General features: G+C 42.4%; 1 long non-coding RNA gene across 1 annotated transcript; it reads right to left on the reverse strand.

The window, feature by feature from the left end:
* Window positions 1-680: 680 nt before the first annotated feature.
* Window positions 681-24,056, reverse strand: LOC140626044 (uncharacterized). The gene is made up of 3 exons (XR_012025291.1): window positions 23,603-24,056; window positions 19,605-19,656; window positions 681-1,060 (listed from the first exon to the last, which is right to left on the reverse strand). It is a non-coding gene; the product is annotated as an uncharacterized lncRNA (long non-coding RNA).
* Between the last annotated feature and the right edge of the window lie 423 nt (window positions 24,057-24,479).

Below are 24,479 nucleotides of genomic sequence, written 5' to 3' on the forward strand. Positions count from 1 at the left end.
AGAGAGGCAGAGACAGAAGCAGGTTCCACGCAGGAAGATGGATGCTTGACTCGATCCTGGGACCCCAGGATCACGCCCTGAGCCAAAGGCAGACACCCAACCACTGAGCCACCTAGGCATCCCTATAATGATCTACTTTTGTCTTGTTATAGTTTTAACTTAGAGTCTATTTTGTCTGATACAAGTAGAGCTATTCTGGTCTCTTTAAGCTTTCATTTGCATAGAATGTTTTTTTCCAGCCCTTCCCTTCACTTTGGACCTGTGTATTTCCTTAAAGAGGAAGTGAGTATCTTGCAGGCAGCAGATAGTTGGATCTTTTTTTAACCTATTCAGCCACTGTATGTCTTTAGATTGGATAATTGAATCTATTTACATTCAATGCAATTATCAGTAAGTAAGGGCTTACTAATGCCATCTTGTTGGTTGTTTTCTGGCTCTTTTGTGGTTCCTTTGAACCTTTCTTTCTTGCTGTCTTTGTGAATTGATGATTTTCCGTAGTGCTAGGCTTTGATTCCCTTCTCCTTACCTTTATGTATCTATTACAGGTTTTTGCTTTCTGGTTACTATGAGGCTTACAAAACACCTTATCATTGTAACAGTCTACTTTAAGGTGACAGAAACTTAATTTTTTTTTTGCAGTTTTATATCTTTATTTGACAATCAAGTTATTAGTTCTCAATCAGTGATTAGTTCTCATCCACATTAACTGTCTGTAGAGTTTTGAAAATGGTGACAGGTACATAGGTAACCAATGTATAGAGTTTCTTTGGTAAATCCTTATCCTTGTTACATTTTCTAGACAACCACACATGGATATGGTATAGCACATTCCTTATTCCTTTGGCCCAAACAGCTTTGTTGAGCCTGGTGTCAATGGGTACATCTGGAGTTCCCATCTCCTCATGGCAAATATCCAGATCTCTTTGAGTGCCTCATGGGGCAGGCTTCTTGAAACCCACTCCATGGATGGGCTTGTGAATATTGATGGTGTATTCTTTGGTCACAACTTGTTGATGGCAGAACAACCCTTCTTCTCACCACCTTTCTTTGCAGGAGCCAGCTGTTGGGCCCAGGATGGAAAGGAAAGATAGCAACTTAAATCTGATTGCATATAGATACTCTTTCACTCTCCCTCATTTTATGGTTTTTGATGTCACAATTCACATCTTTTTTATATTGTGTGTCCATTAAATTATTGTAGCTATAAGCCACAATTACAAGCTTTAATGTTTTTGTTCTTTCACAGACACAAACTTTGATACTTTTGTCCTTCAGCTTTTTTTTTTTTAATTTTATTTATTTATGATAGTCATCACAGAGAGAGAGAGGCAGAGACACAGGCAGAGGGAGAAACAGGCTCCATGCAGGGAGCCTGACGTGGGATTCGATCCTGGGTCTCCAGGATCGCGCCCTGGGCCAAAGGCAGGCGCTAAACCGCTGCGCCACCCAGGGATCCCATCCTTCAGCTTTTATACTAGAATTTAAGTGATTAGCACACTATCACATTACAATATTAGACTATTCTGAATTTGACTATATAGTTACCTTTACCAAAGTATATTTTAACCTGTGTTCAAACTAATAATTAGTGTCCATTCATTTCAGCTTGAAAAAAAATCCTATCAGCATTTCTTATAAAATAGGTTTAGTGGTGGGGCATCCCGGGTGGCTCAGTGGTTTAGCACTCCAGGTGTGATCCTGGAGACCTGGGCTTGAGTCCCGCATTGGGCTCCCTGCATGGATCCTGCTTCTCCCTCTGCCTGTGTCCTTGCCTCTCTCTCTCTCTGTCTCTCATGAATAAATAAATAAAATCTTAAAAAAAAATAGGTTTAGTGGTGATGAACTCCCTTAGCTTTTTTTTTTTTTTTTTTAAAGATTTTATTTATTCATTCATAGAGGCAGAGAGAGAGGCAGAGACACAGGCAGAGGGAGAAGCAGGCATCATACAGAGAGCCTGACATGGGACTCGATCCAGGGTCTCCAGGATCACACCCTGGGCTGCAGGCGACGCCAAACCGCTGCGCCACTGGGGCTGCCCGAACTCCCTTAGCTTTTGTTTATCTGTTTATTTCTCCTTCATGTCTGAAGTTCAGTTTTGCTGAGTGAAGTATTCTTGATTGGCAATTTTATTTTCTTTCAGTGCTTTGAATATATCATCTCCTTCTCTCCTGACCTGCAAGACTTCTGCTGAGAAATCTGATAGCCTTATGAAGTTTCCCTTGTATATAAGGTTGTGTTTTGTCTTTGCTGATTTTAAAATTTTCTTTGATTTTTATGGGATGTCTGAGAGGCTCAGTTGGTTAAGCATCTGTCTTCGGCTCACATTGTAATCCTGGGATCCTGGGATCCTGGGATTGAGCTCCGAGTCAGGCTCCCTGCTCAGCAGGGAGTCTGCTTCTCCCTCTGCCCCCCACCTCCATTTATGTGCCCTCTCTCTCTCTGTCAAATAAATAAAATCTTTAAAAAAAAGTTCTCCTTGATTTTATTTATTTATTTTAAACTTCTTTATTTTTATTTTTTTAAGATTATATTTATTTATTTATTCAAGAGATCACAGAGAGAGAGGCAGAGACAGGCAGTGGGAGAAGCAGGCTCCCTGTGGGAAGCCTGATGCAAGACTCAATCCCAGGACCCTGGGATCACAACCTAAGCTGAAGGCAGATGCTTAAGCACTGAGCCACCCAGGTGCCCTTTCAGACATTTTCTGTGGATACACATCCTCCGCACTTCTTGTTCTCTGTTGGTGGCTGAGTGCGTGGGGGGTGATTCTTAAGATGGTGTTTCTGCCTCCTAACCCCGCAAAGCCCAGCTCACTGCTGACATCCTCCAATTTATCTTCCTTAGGGCACTTCTGAATGCTGAAGTTTTGTGCTTTTTCCCAATCCTACGGATTCATGCTGGCTTTCTGCACATGCTCATTAGCGGTCTCTAAGACTTGCAGTCATTGACCTTGGCAGTGTGAAAATGAGCAGGCCACGTGGTGATGGTGGTTGGTGAGGGTAAGGGTGGCTGAGAGGAAGTTGTGCCAAGTGTTGAGGGCGCCTGTGGGCCAGTTGGGGGGAGGCACAGGTGAGGCACCCCCAGTGGTTCACAGTTGGGCTTCTCGAAGGAAACCACTTCTGTTCTCCAAATGCCCTGGCTGCTGTTCTTTCAGGCCCTTCTGACCCTTCAGTTATATAGCACATCTCAGTATCCTGGATGAGGCAAGAAGCACTGGGGCCTCTTCGGCAGCATCCTGCATAGCTGGGGAAGTGAGGCACTTAGTCACATGCCTGCACTTTCCTTGTGAAGAAGTCACTGGCAAACAAGGTCTCCCTCAGTGCTGAGCTGTGCTACTGTGGAGGAAGGCTGACGGATCGAGTGAAACTGTTCTCCTCCTCTTTAGTGTGTCCAATCTTAGATTTTCCTCCATAAGTGTGTTGGAACTTCTCTGTTGGACTCCTGGAAATCCAAAAGCACTCTCATTTGTGGGTGATGGTCCAAACTGGTGGGGTTTTTTTCATGGGGGAAGACAGTGGAAAACTTTCATTCCTCCATTTCACTGTCACCTCTCCCTGCATTTTATGTTTAGTAATGCAGATTGCCACAAATATCTAAACTTTTTGGAAGAAAATAATTTTAATTCCAATGTAATGGGCCACTGTGGATTTTGTGTGGTTTTGTTCAACACAGACTCCGGCTCAGAACCTTTGCTTCTTGGAAATACACTTGGAACTCTGCTGGAAAATGTTAGCTTTCTCTTTCTCTATAATATTGATACACCTGTCACATTCAAGCAGGGCCCATGATTAATCTTAATGTGCAGGTGTTCCTAACTGAGGCTAGATTTTGAATTTGCTTCATTCTATGCAGTCTGTTTTAATTTTGATTAATTGCCATCAGAAATAATAACTCCTCAAGGCAGATCATTAGGAAGCTACAAAATCGATTATGTTTAGCTACAGGATATATAAAAACTAGTCACCACCACTGAAATGATCACAGATACCCTTTCAGTTACATGCGCAAGGAATACTTCGGTCATTCCAACTGGATTTCAGGAACAGATTGAAATAGAATTGGAAATGTTTTTTCATAAATAAGTTAGCTTTTAAATTTGCCTTTTTTTTTCTCAATAGATTTTCCTAATTCTGAAATGAAAATCACTAACCACAACTGATAGTCATGGATGGTCGGAATAAGATTCTTTAGGTAAGTGTTAGGGAACATACCTCAGTACATATTTGCAATAATTAATTGACAGATTCATGAGCTCCTGATGTATGCATAAGGAAAGACCTGGGCTTATTGCTCATTCACCACCTGAGACCAATGCCTTTGTTGAGGTAATGACTGGTTCACTTTGTGGTTTGACGCAGTAAGCTCCTAACTGCCTCTAGTGTCCTTACCTCCGGTTAGTTTCTTAGCTCAAGCATACTCAACTATTTTCTCTTTCCTAAATAGTGCACATCAGCGCCTACCTTTGCATATGACTCTTGCTATCCCTGGAACACTCTTACTTTCCCATTACATCTGGCTACCTCATACTTAGTACTTCTCTTAAATGTCAACTATTCTATGGGAAGTTTTGTTGCATCACCCCTCTTGGGGGCTCTCCTATGTGTCACATTGCATCCTGGGCCATTTCTATGTCACTGCTGTCTTATTTTATTGTTACTGAATGTCTGTCTCCTCTTTTAGACTATGAGGTCTCTGAGGGCAAAAGTTTTGTCTTGTGTCTCTGTAGCCCTTAGTTCAGGGCATCCTAACCTTTTGTGCTTCACACGCCCCTTTGAGAATCTGACGAAAATCATAAACTTGGATCTCTAGATGAAGAACTCTGAATTTTGCAAGTAATTTCAAGGAGTTCTGGGATACTCTAATTCCATCTGTGGACCTTAGAACTCCATGGACCCCTAATTAAGAACCCCTGCACTGGCATCTGGGTACATCAAAATAGTTATCACTTAAATCCTTACTGTGTGTCAGACATTGTTCCGTGCACTTCACAGGATCTTCCCCATTTAATACCTACAACAACCCTATGAGGTAGATACTCTGGATATCCCCAGTTTAAATATAAGGAAACAGAGGAACAGCATAGAAGTAACTTGCTCACAACTATTCATGAGCCCGCACTCTTCACTAGCCTCCTCTGTCAACCATAACACTGCCTTATTTCTAGCCTCACTATGGTGCTGTTCATAACACTCCACCTAAAGGGCACTGCAAAGTGTCCGTTGAATGAACCATAGAATGAGCAATAGTGTTATATATACCAGAAACTATGAATAAACTAAAATCATGCAGAAAATAAAGAGGCTTAGTGTTCAAATGGTTGAAGCTTTCTCAGTGGGATGGATAGTATAGAACGTAAGCAACACCCGGTTTCCATTTAGCTTTAAATATAAGGAGTGTGGAGAGGGGCACTTGAGTGGCTCACTCAGTTAAGCATCTGCCTTTGGCTCGGGTCATGATCTCAGAGTCCTGGGATTGAGCCCTGCGTCGGACTCCCCACTAAGCAGGGAGTCTGCTTGTCTCTCTAAGTCTGCCCCTCCCCTTGCTCATGATCACTCTTTCTCTGTTAAATAAATAAATAAATAAATAAATAAATAAATAAATAAATAAGTCTTTTTAAAAAAAGTATAAGGAGTGAGAAGGTAAAGAATTTTTATTGAATGTTTAATACACACCTGACCTTGAGTTTGGCACTTCCTAAACAATCCATATCAAACAATAGTGGTAACAGAGCTTGAAAAAAATTGAACTTTGAGTCACGTATTGACCTTGGGGAAGGACTGGGTGGGAAAATATAAAGTTCTGTGTTTTTTAAAGCAAGCATTAATAAAGCACCGTTTGTAGAAGCCTAACTGTTGGCTCCCTGTGACATCCCTGAGCACAAGTTTTAGGGCAAGACTGAAGAAGGATTAAGGAGGTAAGGGTGGGCTAAGCTTTTTCCTTCTTTTAATAACAATAAGCTTTACATGTATTTTGTGATAAGGAAGAGTTTTACAATTCCAGTCTGATGTGACTAGGACATTCACTCCAGTGTGCATGCACACACTTCTGCTCTGGTTTCAGAAAGGCAGGAAGGGAAGGCGAGAATGAAAGAGAAGAGAAACACATATGTGATTATCATGTGCCAGTAATTACACTAAACCACGTTAAACAATTCCAAATAGAGTCCGTCAGCTAATCTAGCCCATAGTCCCTACTATAGTCAATGGTTTATTTATTTATTTATATATTTTTAAAAGATTTTATTTATTTATTCATCTCTCTCTCTCTCACACACACACACACACACACACACACACACACACACACACAGGCAGATACAGGCAGAGGGAGAAGCAGGCTCCATGCAGGGAGCCCGACGTGGGACTTGATCCTGGGTCTCCAGGATCAGGCCCTGGGCTGAAGGTGGCACTAAATCGCTGAGCCACCCGGGCTGCTCCTAGTCAATGGTTTAGAAGTCAAACGTCAGGCATGAGCTTGGGGTAGGGGCCTGGCAGAAAAAAACAGTAGTAGGGAGACCTGACTTGCTCAAAGACAATTGTAGATTATTGTCCGTGACCAATTTTCACCAGACTCGGGAAAGCCTAGAAGAAAATGGTCTTGGTGGCCTTCATTCCCCTATGGTTGCTAAGGCTGATCTTACTCTGTCCTGCATATTGGATTCAGAGGATCCATTGCCAGGTAAGCCTTGAACCCTTTCTAGCCTGTGGGTAGAGGGGGCTCAGGTCTTCAGAGGGCCAGTGTCTAACCCTAAAGCTCCTGAGGATGTGAATCTACATGTCTGGTGGTGAGGACAAAGACATGTGATATTGGTCATTGCTCACTTTTGTGCTTTCATGGTGGATCTCCTCGATGGTCAAGGTACTTACAGCTCTGTCTCAAAAATTGTAGGTAATACTTTTCCCATCAGTCATTTTTATTGCTTTTAATGTGTATCCATATCACTGACTCTGGATATCTTGGTTATTCTCAGTGTCAATATATTTGGATTATGGAGGGTGATATAACAAACTAATGCAGGAGTTTTGGGAACTAAATTTGGGGAAATTCTCTGGTTTCATTTTTTATATATATAATATAGAAAACAGTGTCCTAAAGTGTTATATTAGCAAGTCATTTAAAAATATTTGGCAGGAAATGTTTTTAACTTTTTCTAATATTAGCTTGGCTTTCTTTATAACTTAGCTGTCTTAAACTACAGGCAATCATCTAAAGGGAGCTAAATCCAGCCAGTTTTTCCACTGAGTTACAATAATGGAGACTCTAATTATCCAGTCTGCATCTCAAGTTGTGGTGTAATTCATTAAAATTCCTTTTGCTCCTTTTCAGTTGGATGTGTTTCAGTGTTCTAAATTCTAGTCTCTTCCTGTTTCAAAAATGTAGACAGTTAATAGAGTATATTCATATCTCATTTGTTTGTTAATTTGTTTTTGTAATGATCTCTTTGTCCCTTCATTTCTCTAACCCATGGCTGTACCTATATTACCGGTTAAAATGCAAATTTTCTTAGAGGCTGGCCCCTACTGTTCATAGCAAAAGAATTTTGATCTCACAAAATGATTTGCATTTGGATGAAGGATTCCCACCACATGTATGAATTTGCACCTGGATGCAAATCCAGGGAGAGTGGGTTCTGTGGTGGACTTGGGGAGAGGCAGTTGGTGTCTTCGGGGTCAAGGAAAGTATTACACTCTGTGAAGAATTCAGTCCTGTGCTACAGAACAAGACTGAGAGTGAAGCCTTTGATTTTTGTCCTTTTGGAAAGTCTGCTTAGGTGTGTAACCATAAGATGTTGGCAGGTCAACTGCATATTATCAGGGCAGTTGAGTTTATGTGAGTCTGCCCTTTGGCTTTCAAAGATCTCTCTGGACAGCCTGACTAGGAGAGGTTATCAGGTCCCCTGCCTGCTTGGTGGGGGTCACTATTTAACTTGTATAAATGCTTTATGGGAATGTGTATCTTTTGTCACATTGGACCCTATCATTCTTGTAACTAGGCACCCAAGGAAGTCTCGAAGTATTCCTCCTGGGGATGTGCGACCTTGGAACTGCTCATGTGAGGGTGATCTTTGCTTTTTCTAATGTTTGTTATCTGGAGAGGATTATCCAGGGAATGGTTTGGCTTAGGTGTGAGACTGATCCTTACATTTCTTCTCTCCAGTGCAACACAGGTTCTTTAGATTATAAACTGAATGTAATTTCATCAGGAAGAGTTCCCAGGAGGAAATATCAACAGTTGAGAATTATTGAAAAATGAGATACACTGTGTTTTTTCTTTGCACTTTTTTAGAGAAGAAAGGACTATAATTTACACTAGAATTCTGCTTTGTGTTTGAAGATGTGAATCTGAGAATCTTGTGGAAACCATTGTTTGCCTCAAATCAAAAAGGAAAATGAAGCTAGAAATAACTTCTGAAACATATCCAATTCTCTGAATATTATTATTTTATAGGTCTGAATAAAGGGAGAGAACATGATTTAGATTCTGTATGATAGCTCAGTATTTCGTTAAAAATCTCATATAAAAATTAAATAAAAAAAATTAAATCAGATTGTGCATTATGATCTCTATTGCTAATGTATGGTGATTATACTGTTAAGGGTTATGCACTATAAGAAGATAAAAGATAGTAAAAAAAAAATTTTCTTAAGTAAGCTCTACGTCTAACATAGGGCTCAATCTCCCAACCCTGAGATCAAGAGTCACACACTTCACTGTCTTAGCCAGCCAGGCGCCCCAAGTAGATAAATATTTGAGTTGATTATGAATTCTATCTAATTACATTGGTCCATTAAAAAAACCACAGTGCCCATAGATTAATTAAATTGCAAGAGCACAGCACCTAAAGTTATTGCTGGAAACTCAGAAGCTATCTTCCTAGCATTCTCTCCATTTGTCTTGTGGAACATGACATACCAATGATCTTATTCTGCAAGATTTTGCAAGATTCTTTTAACAGCTCTCTCTCTAAATTCCTTCTGAAAGAGTCATTCACTCTTTCGAAGAGTGGCTGTATTTATAATTTGGCCCTCAATCCCCTGGGAACCCTTGAAGTTTCGTTGAGGAGTCCTGAAATCTATATTTATACCAAGTATTCTTGAGAACAGAATAAAGAATATACTGGAATGTATGTACTATTTTTCATGTGTAAGTGGCTGTTGGGATGATTAATAAATATAAAATAGGCTGTTTTCATGGTAGCTTCTGGTAATCTCAATCAACAGAGACTAAAACAAAACTACTAGTATTAGGTAAAAAAAAAAAAAAGGGCTCTCATACTTGACAAGTTTGGAAACTAGTAGAAAACTGGAGTGGAAAGTGTCACCAAAATGGCAAGCTTCCATTTCAGCTAGAGTTCCTTGTGTGCCTCTGAACTCCACATGGTCAAAGGAGTTATTCAACTCTAAGAATGATTCATGCTTATATAACCTACTGGTAACAAAAGTGTAGAGCATTAGGATTTGTGGAGGAAAAAGAGGGGGGCACATTCAAATGATCTGCTAATGTGGAGTCTTTTTTTTTTTAATGCTCTCAAATTACCACATTGCAGCTAAGTAGATGACAGCTGGCCACAGAAGTCTATAAACTCATTTTAATCGTACTTTTAGCCAGCCAGGATCCACTGAATCATAATGATGGAGAGGACTCCACAAAGCGCACCCAGCTCTACCGGCTTCCCGAGCTGAGCCCCACTTGTCCTGCCTCAGGATCAGTGCTGGGTCAGAAAAACAAGGGAGGAGGCCAGAGCCTGGCTGGGCGTGGGGGGACAGGTGCACCAGAAAGAACCAGGCAGAGTTATGGAGAGCAAAGTTCCTGCTTTGTGAAGGGTTGAATCATCAGCTACCAGACTGAGGGGCACCCGGCAGGCTTAGTCAGTAGAGCCTGTGGCTCTTGATCTCAGGGCTGTGAGTTCAAGCCCCATGTTGGGTGTAGAGGTTACCAAAAACAAACAAACAAACAAATACATAGATAAAATTAAAAATAAATAAATACATAAAGGACCCAGTGAAGTCCTGGTCAACAACCAGGGAAAAGCTCTGCTTCCACTCTGAGCAGGTAAATAAATCCATTCATTTTACACACACCACAGAAGTTTTTATTGTTTATAAATAATTACAGCTCTCTTTCATGTTTTCACACTCTAGGTCAAAGGAGGGAAGGACACTGGGCCTGTTCACCTTCCTATGCGACTGAGGAGCAGTTTATGGCTGGCCAGGTGCAGATGCCCTATCTAATCTCCCCTGTGGCTGTCATAGCGCGGCAGCTGCAGCAGTTGGAGGGAGGTAGGGAGCTATTAAATATCAAGGAAATGTTTGTGCTAGTATTGTCCCATTTTGGGGTGGTACAGAAATCCACAATTTGTTTTCCACCTAGAAGCATGACAGGTATCACTGGGGGGAAGCCATTCTCACAATTGGAGGGGAGGAGGGCAGAGTGACCCCCCGCCCCAAGTTCTAGGTGGTGATTTGAGGCCCTCTGTCTGGCTTTGTCGTATAGCTGCACAGTGGTCTTCAACCTCATGCCTTACTACCACCAATTCTTTGTGACTGTGGACAGGACACCAGAAGGTACTGGGAACCAAAGTATGTTCACCTAGAAAACAAACACTTTAATCCCACATGCGTGCTCCAAGGATATTTAAAAGTTAATAATATAATTTGGCGGAAAGTAAAATGAGATCCTGAAGCAAGAGCATAAGACAAATGAAAGGTTTGAAAGAGTTTTCACCCCAAACAGCGTGGTGCAGTGGAGTAAGCCCTGGTTGTGAGAATACGGAGTGAGCACAGTGCTAGGACTTCCTGGAAGCCTGATTTGGAACAAGGCATCTGAGCCCCTGTTCCCTCGTCTGTACCACAGGGAGTTGATCACTGCATGACCCTTTTTGGTTTTACAAATTGATACTGAATGCATACCACCTACCCAGAGGATGCAATCTCAATGATTTAATCATAGAGACAAAGGCCAACACAACTGTGACCTATGGACAATTTTTGCAACTATTACCTATGGACAGTTTTTGCAAAGTAAGACATTAATGTGAAAGCAATCTATATATGTACATCAACTCCTCACACTTGTACACCTTAAACTTACACAATGTTATATGATAGATATATCTCAAATCTGGAATAAAACAAAGCAGAGGATGGTTTGTAAAGATATACTATAGTGTTCTAGTTTTTTTTTTAAAGGTTTTATTTATTGGAGAGGGAGAAGGGAGAGAGAGAGGGAGAAGCATCTCCTCACTGAGCTGGGAGCCCAATGCGGGACTTGATCCCAGGACCTTGAGATCATGACCTGAGCCGAGGGCAGATGCTTAACTGATTGAGCCACCCAGGTGCCCCTACAGTGTTCTAGCTTTAGCTCTGTTCTGCTTAGGTTTCTTTTCCTGCCCCCAAATACTTAGATGTGTTACAGATGGCACCTGTCGCAGGTAGGAATTGTAGTTGCTAAATGTAACAGAGTCCTGATGGCAGAGACTTAACCAAGAAGGGGTTGTTTTCGTCACAGGACAAGGACCCTGGTGATGCACAGTGAAAGGCCTGCACAGCAGCTGCAGGAGGGCATCAAGCCCCAGGCTCCTCTTCCTTCTTTTCCATCATTCTGGGGATCTGGTTTTCATTCTCATGAACCTAGCCTCCTTAATAAACAATACCTGGATGCCCATCCTGTGACTTTTGCTTTTACCTGGTTGGCCAGAACTGGTCACATGACCACCCCTAGCTGCAAGGGATGTGGGGAGACAGCATGTTGACATTGAGCCCATTGCCTGGGCTGAACCAGATCTAGCATCTGTCAGCGGGGAAGAAGGTGGAAGTGGATGCAGGGTATGCAGTAGTAGTGGTGGGCCAGGACTCTCAGGTTCACGGCTCACACAGGCTGCAGAGGGCAATAAATACATGGAATGATGGAGTCAGAACACAGAAGGATCTTAGGAAAACGGAACAATAAAATGAATCTAACATGCACAAAATTCAATAGGGTTAAAACCTTATGCTGGAGTCTAAAAAAGTCAACAGTATATAGAATGAGGGAAATGTTTCTTAATAACTCCATAAAAATATCTACTGATTTTCATTTACCGCACGGGTAGTAATAGCAATCAAAATAATATATTTCAAAAAAAAAAACACAAACAAACAAACAAAAAAATAATATATTTCCTGAATGTTTACTATTAGTTATCTCCCATTTAGTTCTCAGGGTAATTCTCTGAGGTAGATTTATTATTATTATTATTATTATTATTATTTCTATTTTACTTTTTTTTTGAAAATTGTGACTTATAAGGTACTTGACCAAAATCCTCTGGCTAGTAAGTGGGTGAGTCAGGACAGAAACCTAATGCCAGAACTCTTATCATTTACCTTTATGTTATACTATTTCCCAAGGAAAAGTGATTTATTGTCTAAAAAAGCCAATGGAATATTTTTTTAAAAGATTTTATTTATTTATTCACGAGAGACACAGAAAGAGGCAGAGACATAGGGAGAGGGAGAAGCAGGCTCCATGCAGGGAGCTCGATGTGGGACTTGATCCCATGACTCCAGGATCACATTCTGAGCCAAAGGCAGATGTACTTAACCACTGAGCCATCCAGGCGTCCCTCAATCTTTTTTTTTTTTTTTTAAAGATTTTATTTCATTACATAATCTCTATATCCAATATAGGGATTGAACTCACAACCCTGAGATCAAGAGCCACATGCTCCACCAACTGGGCCAGCCAGGCGTCTAACGGCTAATTCAGTCTTGGACTACATTAATAGTATCACAGGAGCTATATCTGGGAACAGAACAGTCTTTGTCTCTGATCAGACATATTGGTAGCATTTCTCTTCATTCTGGAAGCCAGGTTTGGACAGATGGGAAGTGCTAACTCCTTCTTGTCCCCATGCCACCTTTACCTCAGTTTCAGATGCTCAAAGCCAACATGTCCACCTTGTTCTTGGCCCTGTCCCATGTCTTTCTGGAGCTCCAACAATCGACTCTTCTGTCTCCCATACTTCTAACTTGTCAGCCAATACATTTATTTTAAAAGTTTCCATCCTAAATAAATAGCCCTCCAAAACCTCATTTGTAGAAATAGGTACCTTTTTAACCGTGACTTCTATTTTTTTTCTTAAAGATTTTATTTTTATTTATGCATGAGAGACACAGAGAGAGAGGCAGAGATATAGGCAGAGGGAGAAGCAAGCTCCCCATGGGGAGCCTGATGTGGAACTCGATCCCCATCATGACCTGTGCCGAAGCCAGATGCTCAACTATTGAGCCACCCAGTTAAGGTGCCCTTAACTGTGACTTCTAATGAGTCCTTGTTAACCATACTTCTTTTTTTTTTTTTTTAAGATTTTATTTATTTATTCATGAGAGACACACACAGACACACACAGAAAGAGAGAGAGAGAGAGAGAGGCAGAGACACAGGCAGAGGGAGAAGCAGACTCCACACAGGGAGCCTGACATGGGACTCAATCCTGGGACTCCAGGATCATGCCCCCGGGCCAAAGGCAGGCGCTAAACCACTGAGCCACCCAGGGATCCCGTTAACCATACTTCTTAAAAGAATATTTAACGTGTGCTATCTTTACCTCCTTACTTCCCATTTATGCCCCTTTCAATTTCCAATTATATCGAACATCTCTGGCAATTTTCAAATCCAAGTCCATCCCCAGTGGCAGTTCTCTTTATAAATCAGAGAAGCTGACCAGCCGGATGCTTTTTGTCCTTGTATTTTAAGGGCTGCTCATCTGTCCGATATGCATCTTGAAAACATTCCTAAATCTGTTAAGAAGTCTAGTTTTCACAAATGTGTTCTTTTACTAACTCAATATGACTTTTAATTCACTATGAAAGGGTGAACCTAAACCCTGTGATAGCTTGCTGTTCATTTTCTCATATTATGCTTAACATAAGAAAGCTATTTCTGTTCTTTTATGCTTACATAATCTTGATGCCTGTGACCATATTTAACTTATCATGGAAACAAAGGCACGTTGAGTGATACAATGGATTAAATATGGCGGTTCCATTTTTAATTATCAGTGGAAGAAGCATTAGTGACATGAATCTGGGAAAAGATCGTCTGTTGACAGTTTGCATCTACCCCTATACTTGTCATTCCCCAGCATCACATCCTCTAGGGATGGGAGAGACCTGAGTCACTTTGGCAGCATAGTTTGGAAGTAGATAATTTCCAAGCCTTTGCTTGGAAAACCACAAGTTTCAACTCCAAGTATCATATAACTATATTTCTAAACTCCATCATCTAGAGTTTATTAAGAACACTCATGGTGTCAGAAAGTTCTAATGCTGCCAATTTCAGCTCTTGGAACACTTCTGTATCCACTGGATCCTTCAAGGAAAAATTCTAAAATGTCCTAAAAATAGAAGTAAAACAGTATAGTTGACCATTGAACAGCATGATAACCAAACCCTGTGCAGTCAAAATTCTGCCTGTAACTTTTGACCCCTTAAAAACTTAACTACGAATAGCCTACTGTTGACCAGAAGCCTTACTGAGAATGGTCAATTAACATATTTTGTATGCTATGTGTATTATATTATATATCCTTACAATAAATCCAGAGAAAACAAAATATTATTTAAAAAATTCATAAGGAAGGAACGCTTGGGTGGCTTAGCGGTTGAGCATCTGCCTTTGGTTCAGGGCGTGATCCCGGTGTCTGGGGACCAAGTCCTACATTGGGCTTCCGGTGAAGAGCCTGCTTCTCCCTCTGCCCATGTCTCTGCCGTCTGTGTCTCTCATGAATAAATAAATAAAATCTTTTTTTTAATTCATAAAGAAGAGAAAATACATTTACAGTACCAGATGATAAGAAATCCACATATAAGTGAACCCATGCAGCCCAGACTCATCTTATTCAAAGGTCAGCTGTAATTAATCTCATTAAAATACAAGAAATAATTTTTCTCCCAGATACTTCTTTGGCTTTTAGTAGTTTTTCACTCTTGAAACTTTGCAAAACATGATTAGAATAAGAAATTGCCAAAAGCAAGATGGAGAGAGAGAGGCGGGGCCCAGAGCAGTGAGGGTGGAGAGTTAGCTGTGGCATACTGCTGATCATTCTAGATTATAGGGAGGCCCCAAAATATGTTGGTGTGACTTATGATTTTTTGGCTTCACGACAGTGCAAAAGGGATTCTAAGTCCGTAGAAAGTGTACTTGAATTTTCATCTTTTCCCAGGCTAGCAATATGGGGTATAATATCATCTGGTGACACTGGACAGTGGCAACAAGCTTTAGCTCTTGGTCAGCCACAGGATCATGAGGGTAAACGGCCAATACACCTATGATCATCCTGTACGCATGCATCCATTATGTGTCTCCCTTTCAGTGCAGGGTTCAACAAATTACATGAGATACTCAACACTATTATTCATTGGCTCTAAAAGTTTATTGTAAATGCTGTTTTAGAAGAATCCATAGTGGGGCAAGTTCCTTGTGTGTTTATTAACATGGGATGCTTTCTAGCTTCTGTATGTGCTTACAAAATGCTTCCCGGGTTTCCCCGACCTCTTATTCCATTTTATTGTAATAACAAGTGTGGCTGTGCTTCTGCCTTTGTCTCCCTCTTTCTCATCTGACTTCAGGAATGGAAACTAATAAAGATCAGGATAAAAGTAAGTCAGTACATGTAGGTAGCATGGGAGGAAAATCTTGGAGCCAAGAGATTGAGGACATCGAACAAATCACTTACCTTCTCTCTCTCAGGCTTATTGTTTTCAGCTGAGAATGGAAACATTTTGTGAGGGATGCACAGAAATGTATAATGCATGTGAACATGATTTAACAAAAAAAAAAAAACAAAGACCAAATTCTTAAAATTTTTGAGTGATTCTAGTACAGAGCTTCCTCGACTTATATCCCAATAAACCCATCATAATTTGAAAATATCCTAAGTCAAAAATGCAGTTGATACACCTGACCTATTGGACATGATAGCTCAGCCTAGCCTACCTTAAATGTGCTCAGAGCAAATACATTAGCCTGCAATTGAGCAAAGTCATCTCACACAAAGCCTATTTTATAATAAAGTATTGAATATCTCGTAAATTTACTTTATATAATACAGGAGTAAAAAATCAAACTTTTGAGTTTCTAACCTCCACTTAGGGCCTACACTTTAGTATATTTTACCAAACAACATTAATTTAAAGGAGTTAAGGAAAAAGAATAACCTCAAATTCTTCCACAGGTACAACAGTTTAGGGGATCATTCTATTGAGCATGTTTTCATGGAGGGATCAAATAACATGCAATTATTTTGTAATTGCCTTCAGCCCTTTGCTATGTAATTATTCATTTGGTTATATGTGCTTTACAAATTAGCACCCCCTAAGATCTAAAAAAAAATTACACAGAACATGGTGATTATCCTTAGAGTTACATTGTTTTTCAAAGGGTAATTGCCATTTCATTTGCTAGGTCTGAATTCATATCATGACCTCATAGTAATCATGTACTTACAGAGTGACTTGGCTGGCTGTTGGGGCCTCAGAATATTGTGCACAGCTAAAGCATGAGAAGGTAGTTGGGAACAGGTGCAAATCCCAAATGGCGCATGCTGTGTGTTCAGACACAGAGCTCACCATAAATAGTGTTGAATGTGTTTGCATGTGCATGTGCGTGGGCGAGCATGTGCTTGTACACATGTAAGCATAACATCTGAGAGTTTCTCAGGTCTCCCAGAGGCCGACCAATTCACAAAGGAAAGCTTTTACCCAAGAGTCATTCCTACTTAAAAAGCCACACACGTTTGTTAGATTTATTAGAAGGTCAAGGGAAGAGAAATATAAATGTCTCACCTTCCTCTTAAAGCCAAGAACGACAAAAGTAAAAATGTCTTTCGTTAAATACAAGAAGTAAAAACACATTGCTTGGGAGGGGGAGCGAGAAAGAGACTGACTACATAAGGTCCTGGAACATCGCAGAGCTGTGTGTTTACTGTGAAGTCTGCCCTGAATGCATAGGCTTTATAAAATGATACAGTTCCTGGGGGGAGTGAGCCCCACTAGAGCCTAGACTGCCATGTGCTGAAGCCAACTGCTATAGGCTTTCAAGAACCCATTGTTATATACTCAGGAATCTTGCAAACAGATTGTTAAACCGTTGGAATCTTGAAACCAGCCATGGTGGGAGTATTTACACCACAGAAATTGGCTAACTCTGCAAGCCATTCTTTTCTCCCCCAGAGAGCCAATACACTAGCATACCACTGACTTCAGACATCTCTAAAGGAATCCTTTGCTGAAAAGTCCGTTTTGCTAATAATTCTTGAGGGACAGGATCTCCCTCATCAGCTTTTAGATTTTAACCCTTTCCTGAATGACTCCAAGACTAGTTTCTATTTTCTCCTCCTCTCCTAGGCTCTTCCAAGCTGCTCAAAGACTGTTACAACTGAACGCTAATCTATAGGAATCCCATTTTTGAATATTAGTGTTTAAGAGCATGAGGTTTGAATTTGAACCCAGATTAGACAATGTGGGTTTGAATCCACAAGTGTGATTTGAACCATACTCTCTTCATGTTTCTGTTTTCTTATTTGTGAAAGAGACCTAGTAGTTCCGACCTATGGAGTTGGTAGGGGAAGATCTTCCTCATAGGGCTGTTGTGGGCACTAAATAAGTTATTATATGCGAAGCATTTGGAACTCTGACCGCGGAAGGCCCTACACAGGTGTTTGTTATTGTATTTATGATTGGGAAGATTCCGCATGTGTGCCTGGTACCTGGTAAACATTCAATAGATGGTAATTGTGTCTATTTTTCTTTTTTTGCAGTTCTGTTATTAGATATTGATATTTGGGTTAAAACACCGTTTTCTTCAGGGACCAGAAGGCTGATGTCTCCTGGGCCACGGCCTGGCTGTTTAGACAGTTCCTGTTTTCCCAGCTGATGCCATTTCCTGGGAGTGGACCTTTAACTCTGTAAATGAGCAAGCCCAAAGTAGGTAGACCAGATGGAGCCTGTGGCGGAGGCAGGGGAAGGAGAGCCAGGTGACTTGTCTTTTCTTTGAACTGATAGAACTTACTGACTATAAACAGTCTGCAAGCATGCCATGACTTCATTCTATATTCCCTTGGGCTTTTGTTTGAACCTAGGGTACCACGTTGATAACACTGTTCCCCTTTTGTTCTTCTGTGGTTGGGCTGGGATGAGTGGAAGTAGGGTAGTTCTGCCCTACTTCTTCCAAGCTGCTCCTCTACCCTCTCCCTGTAATGGCAGTCCTGTGTTCCATAGCACTCTGACTTCAGAGAAGCCCAAAAGATGGCACAGAACCTGTGGGACCCATTCCATGGGCATGCCAGTGCCAGTGAAAAGGGGGAGGGGACGTCTCCCTGGCTTGTAGCCCTCTAGACAGAGCTGAGTTGACATTCCAACTCCTTGCTTCTGTGGACTAAGTCCTCCCAGATCCTGCAAGCAAAGCCTCTTCCCCTAAAGCTCAATCTCATAAAGGGAAGAATTATTAGCTCTAAAAAATACAGTACTGAGCTCAGCAGGTGTGCAAATTGGCCACTGGACTCCACAAGTGAAAATGTATTCATGCAGGGAGGTCTGTGACTGCAGGGGCCAGAGGCCCCATGATTGCATGCTTTCCATACAATCTGCAACTTGGTCTTTGCCTAGAGACCCCAAATACAGTGTATACTTCTATAAGATCTCTAAAATCATGCTGAAGACATGTTTCTCAATAATTTCTCTGCTGAGTTGTGATGCTCCTTTAGATTACGGAATTTTTGCAGAAATGACACAGGTCCGTCCAGTCTCTGTTACACACAAAAGTCAGGAACCACAGGCCTTTTTACTTACATTCTGCTGTAAGCAAGATGCAGTCTTTCTGAGCTCCACTTGTCTCCCTCACCTGTAGACACTCCACTCTCTACAATCCCAAATTGGTTGTATAGGGTTATTTTGGGGGGAGGGTTGTTTTGTTTTTGGCCTGTAGTCTCTTAAAAATATCTTTACCCATCTCGGTGCAAATAATATCAATCTGCCATGATGACTAACTGAATCAGAAAAGGAGGAGGAGGAGGAAGAGGAAAATAATCACAGCTAATAGTCATTGGCTGCTTAGCATGCCATGCTAAGTCCATGCTAAGTACTTTACATGCACGGCTTCACGAGTAGATATAACCATGTGCACGGTATTATTATCTTCGTTTTACAAAAGAAGTTGAATCCCAGACAGGGGAATGAATTTGCCCAAGGTCACACAGATAACCAGTGGTGTCGGATTAAAGGCCCTCTGACCCGACAGCTTTATGCTTAACGATGATGCTTCATATTCTTAAGCACTTTGGATTCTGGGGTTGAAATGAAAGAACACGGGATTACAACTTGATGAGATTAGATATATCACAACACGTAAATCCGCTCTCCAGAAGGAAGACAACAGCCCTGATGTTAGCGTTTGCCCATTTCTGTGGTGTAAATATTCCCACCGTGGTTGATTTCAAGCTGCCAATGCTTTGGTACCCAGCTTTTACAATCCCTGTATATGACTGGCCAAATATGTAAAAAGAGGGGGGCCTGATGCAGGTGTAGGAGATTTGGGGCCCCAGGCTTGACTGCCTTTTTACTTACATGCTGCTGTAAGCAAGATGCAGTCTTTCTGAGCTCCACTTGTCTCCCTCACCTGTAAAACAAAAAGATGAAAGAATAAATTGCCTCCATGTTATTTTTTTAAAGCCTTAGGAAGGGTCCATATGAGGTGAGTTGACAGTCTGGAGAGTATAGCGTTCTTTTAAATGTGAAAATGGGGAATCTGCTAGTCATTAAAAAGATCACTTTTGAGAAGAAACATGATTTCAAGTTTAATGAAATTCAATAAATATAGTCATCTCTTCTCCTTTCTAACCTTTTATCTTGTCTAGGTTCTTCTTGAACTTGTTTTTCTTATTGGATAGAAGTTGGAACAGAGACCATAAGAGTCACTTTGCAATTTCACCTTGGAAGTATTTGGAATTTCTAAGGCAAGAGTTCTTAAGCTAGAATATGTAACAATTAGTTTCCTTGATAATCCTGTTTCTTGTACTGCATATGCATATAAGAGCTCTGAGAAGTAATCCACAAACTTCCTAAGACTTCCAGAGATTATGTGGCCAAAGAAAAGAAAAGAAATAAAAAAAGGTGCACATATGAAAATGGAGATTTCCAGAGAGTTTAGGAACAGATTTTTTTTTTTTTCTTGTCTAGGCTGGAGAGGGCAGACTTTTCACAAAGGCATGGATGGCCACCACCCTACTGGCCTCCTTCTACAAAATGCAAAGGAAAATGAAATGTATGCCTTCTACTTCCAAATACCTAAAATTAAGAGAAATGTATTAGTTATTAAATACAAATAGGATTTCTTTTTTTAAAATTTTTTATTTATTATTTATGATAGTCACAGAGAGAGAGAGGCAGAGACATAGGCAGAGGGAGAAGCAGGCTCCATGCACCGGGAGCCTGATGTGGGATTCGATCCCGGGTCTCCAGGATCGCGCCCTGGGCCAAAGGCAGGCGCCAAACCGCTGCGCCACCCAGGGATCCCACAAATAGGATTTCGATCAACTTTCATAAAGCCCACCATCCATTTCTCTACACACACACACACACACACCCTTTTTTAAATTCTTTGCCACCTATGTTTAAGAGCAGTATTTATGGTTGAGAATTGGCATTCTTGTAGTCATTGGGAAGCATGCTATTTCAGGAGAAGCTGCAATGAGAGGAAAGCTTGGTGTCGTCATGGGGGAAACTTGGCTGTCTCTGGGCTTTCTTCTCTGACAGCATTCCCTCTTTCCTTTTGTGAATACTGAGGACCTACCACTTGCCAGGCAGAGTGAAGGCACTGAGGCCATCAGGATGAATGTGTCCTTCCCCTGCCCTGGGAGAGCTCTCAAGTCCCCTGAGGAGGACACCAGGTCAACAAAAATCTCAACATGAGGCAGCCAGTGCTGTAAGAGAGGAAAGAACAAGGTACCATGTTAGGGTGTGACTATCACGTGTGGCTGTTCTCCATGACAGATATGTGGGTGTACTGGAGCTGTATGGATGTGCTCTGTTAAAAACCATTTCCTTTTCATTGATTTGTACAGAATTTTAACAGTACAGATAGGCAAATTGAAGACTTCATTTTTTTAAATCTCCGTTCTGGTAGTCCAACTAAAGTATACACGGTATGTTTGAATTTCCAACTGCAGATTCACATGCTGCACAAAGGAAAATATTTTGTATTTAATCAGGAGTTCTCGATCTTGGGCATGGGGTAGAATTAATGACCTGGGCACGCTTTTTAAAAATACCAATGCCTGAGCCACTTTTTCTTGGTGGGCAAGGACCTGAGAGAAGTCATGAGCAAAGATGGGATGCCATAGAGGGAGGGAGGGAGAGATGTGGCTGCAGTCTCTCTGGCCTACCCCAATGACCCACTGTGACCACCCACATTTGTAGTGCATGCTTTAGAGGTTCCAAGCTGAGCCTTACATACACTGTGGGAATGTCGGCACCATGGGCACAGATCTGCCGCAGATGGAGAAGGTCTCTTTTCACCTCAGAAGTGAATCAGCGCTCAAAATACCCCAATTAGATAGCCATACCTTTTCTGGGAGCTTTATTTCCCTCGAAAAATAGAAGTACTTTGGAGGAATGATGGTAAAACTTATCGGTTATTTGTATCATTTGGTGCTCATTTCCTGGCAACACATTTTGCAGGAACGTAGCAAGGTGAATTTAAGAGACTTGGATTCTGGAATGAGAGAATGAGGGAATGGGAAGGAAAGACCTATGTTGGGCTCTCTGCAGGTAGCATCCCTCAGCATGGGCCTGTGGCTCCCTCTTGCCCACCTACTGCCTCAAAGTAGTATCCCTAATACAGTAATTCTGTAATTACATAGATGAAGTTCTTTCATCTAGTTTTGACCTCCTGTTGGTTTCAAGTGGGATTCATGTCAAGGCAACCAGATAAGAAGCAAACAGAAAAATAAAATTCGTAGGAAATAAATTGGAAAAAAAAAAAAAAAAAGCCCAGCCCAAACCCTGCTGAATCCTAGCGGGGGCCATGGAGCAATCCTCTGTATGCTCTTCCTACTGTATGCATGTGTCCTTCTGACTCAGAATCATAAGCACCTGTCCTCAGAGAGGCTGGTCATGGATTGTTCTGTAAAGCACTTAGCACATTCTGAGTGCTCTGTAAACGCCGAGGATATGAGCTTATCTTCAGAGGGGGTCTCCTCAGAGGAAGGTGCTATGCAAATACTAGTATTGTTATTCTTCGAGCACAAATTCATAATTGACTTTCTGTTAAACACTGCAGCAAGTTAAATTAATTCAGTATGATTACAGTCATTAAACAAATGCCTGGTAATGACTGCTTTCTTCTTTCGGCATTCCTCAAACCACTGGGGTGATGCCATATAAGGCTTTTGCTCCATTGTCAGATTAATTGGGATGCACAACCTGCGTTTTGTGGTAGAGCATGTGCACTGGCGGCAGCTGCGGGACCCCTTTACCCTGGAGGTCTCCCTACTGCTCTTGCCACCCGGTTAGGCACCATTCGCTACTTCGTTACAGCGCACAAGTAGCCGGAGGCAATTGCTACCTATTTTTTAAAAATTAGGGGAAAAAAAAAAAAAAAAAAAAAAAGATGTGTTTTTGAAATCAGAACCCCGGGCAGGGCTTCAGCCACGTTTATTCTTCTGACGCTGAAGCTTAAGGAAAATGCTGGGTGACGGAGGCGGTTTCAGCCCATCTTCGCGGTGGGATGGTCACTCCAAGAAGGACCTGGCATCTTGGCAGGCAGGACGGAAACAGTTAAGTTGTAAAGGCTGGGAGTTAAAAAAAAAAAAAAAAAAACCACAAGAAATAGCAAACAACCACGGCGCCCGCCAGAAAGCCAAGGGGGCTGTCCCTGCCAGGTGTGTGTGTGTGTGGGGGGGGGGGGGGGCGCCAGGTGTGGAGGGAGCGAGGCTGCCCCCCTTCAGCGAGCCCGTGCCTCCAAGGTCACCTGACCCGTGCCACCCTGGCCCGGCCGAGCCGTGCAGGACACCGGGGCAGCGCCCTGCCAATCAGCCGGCTGCTGCGTCACAGCCCTGCTCTCCCGCTCCTGCAGCTCCCCAGCCGCACTGCAGCGGAGCCGAGGCATCCAACTAGGCGCCAAGCGACAGAGTTTTAAAGTGTCATTTGCCTGCCACTGCTCAGCATCCCTCACACGAGGAGCCTTTACCGTTGTGTGGCCAGGGGCGCAGCAGCCGTCTGAGCGTGTACGGTGGCTTCTAGGTTGGCAGCGTGAGTTTGCAGCCGAGCAGGTGCCGCGCGGAGCCTCGCAGCCAGACTGCCTCCCTGGAGCGCGGCTGGGCCCCGCCACCGCCACCGCCACCGTGGGGACGGGCCTGCGGGCGGCCGGACCCGCGGGGATAAAGGCTAGGACAAAGGAGACCAGGCTGGCCACGGCTTGTCCGGCCCGGGCCTGCGCCGGCGGCTCCACCGAGCTGAAGCCCTGGGACCCTCCCCGCTCCCAGTTCAGGCCGGGCAGGGGGCTGGCGCGGGGCCCCCACTCCTCAGTTAGGACACGGTGTCAAGGAGAAACCAGACTCACTGACCTAATTCAATCCCAGTCCTCTCTGGATGCGGGGACAGCTGTCGACTAGCAGTGACACAACCAGCCACCAGTGGAGAATTGCTGAGCGCAGCCCAAGAGAATGCCAGTCTGATTCCGGTCATCCGATGGCTTCTTCTTATTTTCCTAAGTGACCGTGCTCGCTAAGTATACAGTTGTCTGCAGAGCTGCCTTCGGCGCAGCCTTCATCTGCTCTGGTTGGAAATCAGGGTGCCAGGCAAGCCTGCTTTAGTACTGGCTCCTCTCTGCGTGATGCTACGCAACTGGGATGGGTCACGGTGACAACAAAGAAAGAAGCAGGGAGCATCACTTTGTCTTCTCTTGTGATGTTGGCAGAACATAAGCCTTCTTTGCAGTGATGCTCTCCTGTGTGTGCGAGCGCGCGCGTGTTTTAATTTATCTAATCGAGGAGCCTAACAGATATCATCATGGATGTGGTTTTTAATGATTTGGGGGTGGGGGTGGGGGAAGCAGCCTGTGGAGACAGCAGCAGCACGTTTAGGTTATTGCCAATTCGAAATACTTTGGTTTGTGAAGCCGAGCCCTAAGGGACAAAGCTCGGTAACTGAGAAAGAGATCTTAGATAGAGAAATAGAAGTGACAAGCATAATGGAGACTGTGCGAGAGGACTGTCAGAGCATCAGCTCATGGATGGCAATTTCGCCAGGCTGCGATTGAATAATTCATAGATTGAAATTACCCTGCTTTCACCTTTCCATTTAAACCGGCATGATCTGAATCTCTAATACATTTTCAAGATAAAGTAAAATGCCAATTTGAATCTGAAGAGCTTTTAAAACCAGATGCTGCATCCCCGAATCTTTCGGGATCTTTCACAATTATCCTGCGAGGACTGCACT

The sequence above is a fragment of the Canis lupus genome, chromosome 37 (genome assembly GCF_048164855.1).
Source record: "Canis lupus baileyi chromosome 37, mCanLup2.hap1, whole genome shotgun sequence".
In the NCBI taxonomy this organism is placed as follows: Eukaryota; Metazoa; Chordata; class Mammalia; order Carnivora; family Canidae; genus Canis; species Canis lupus.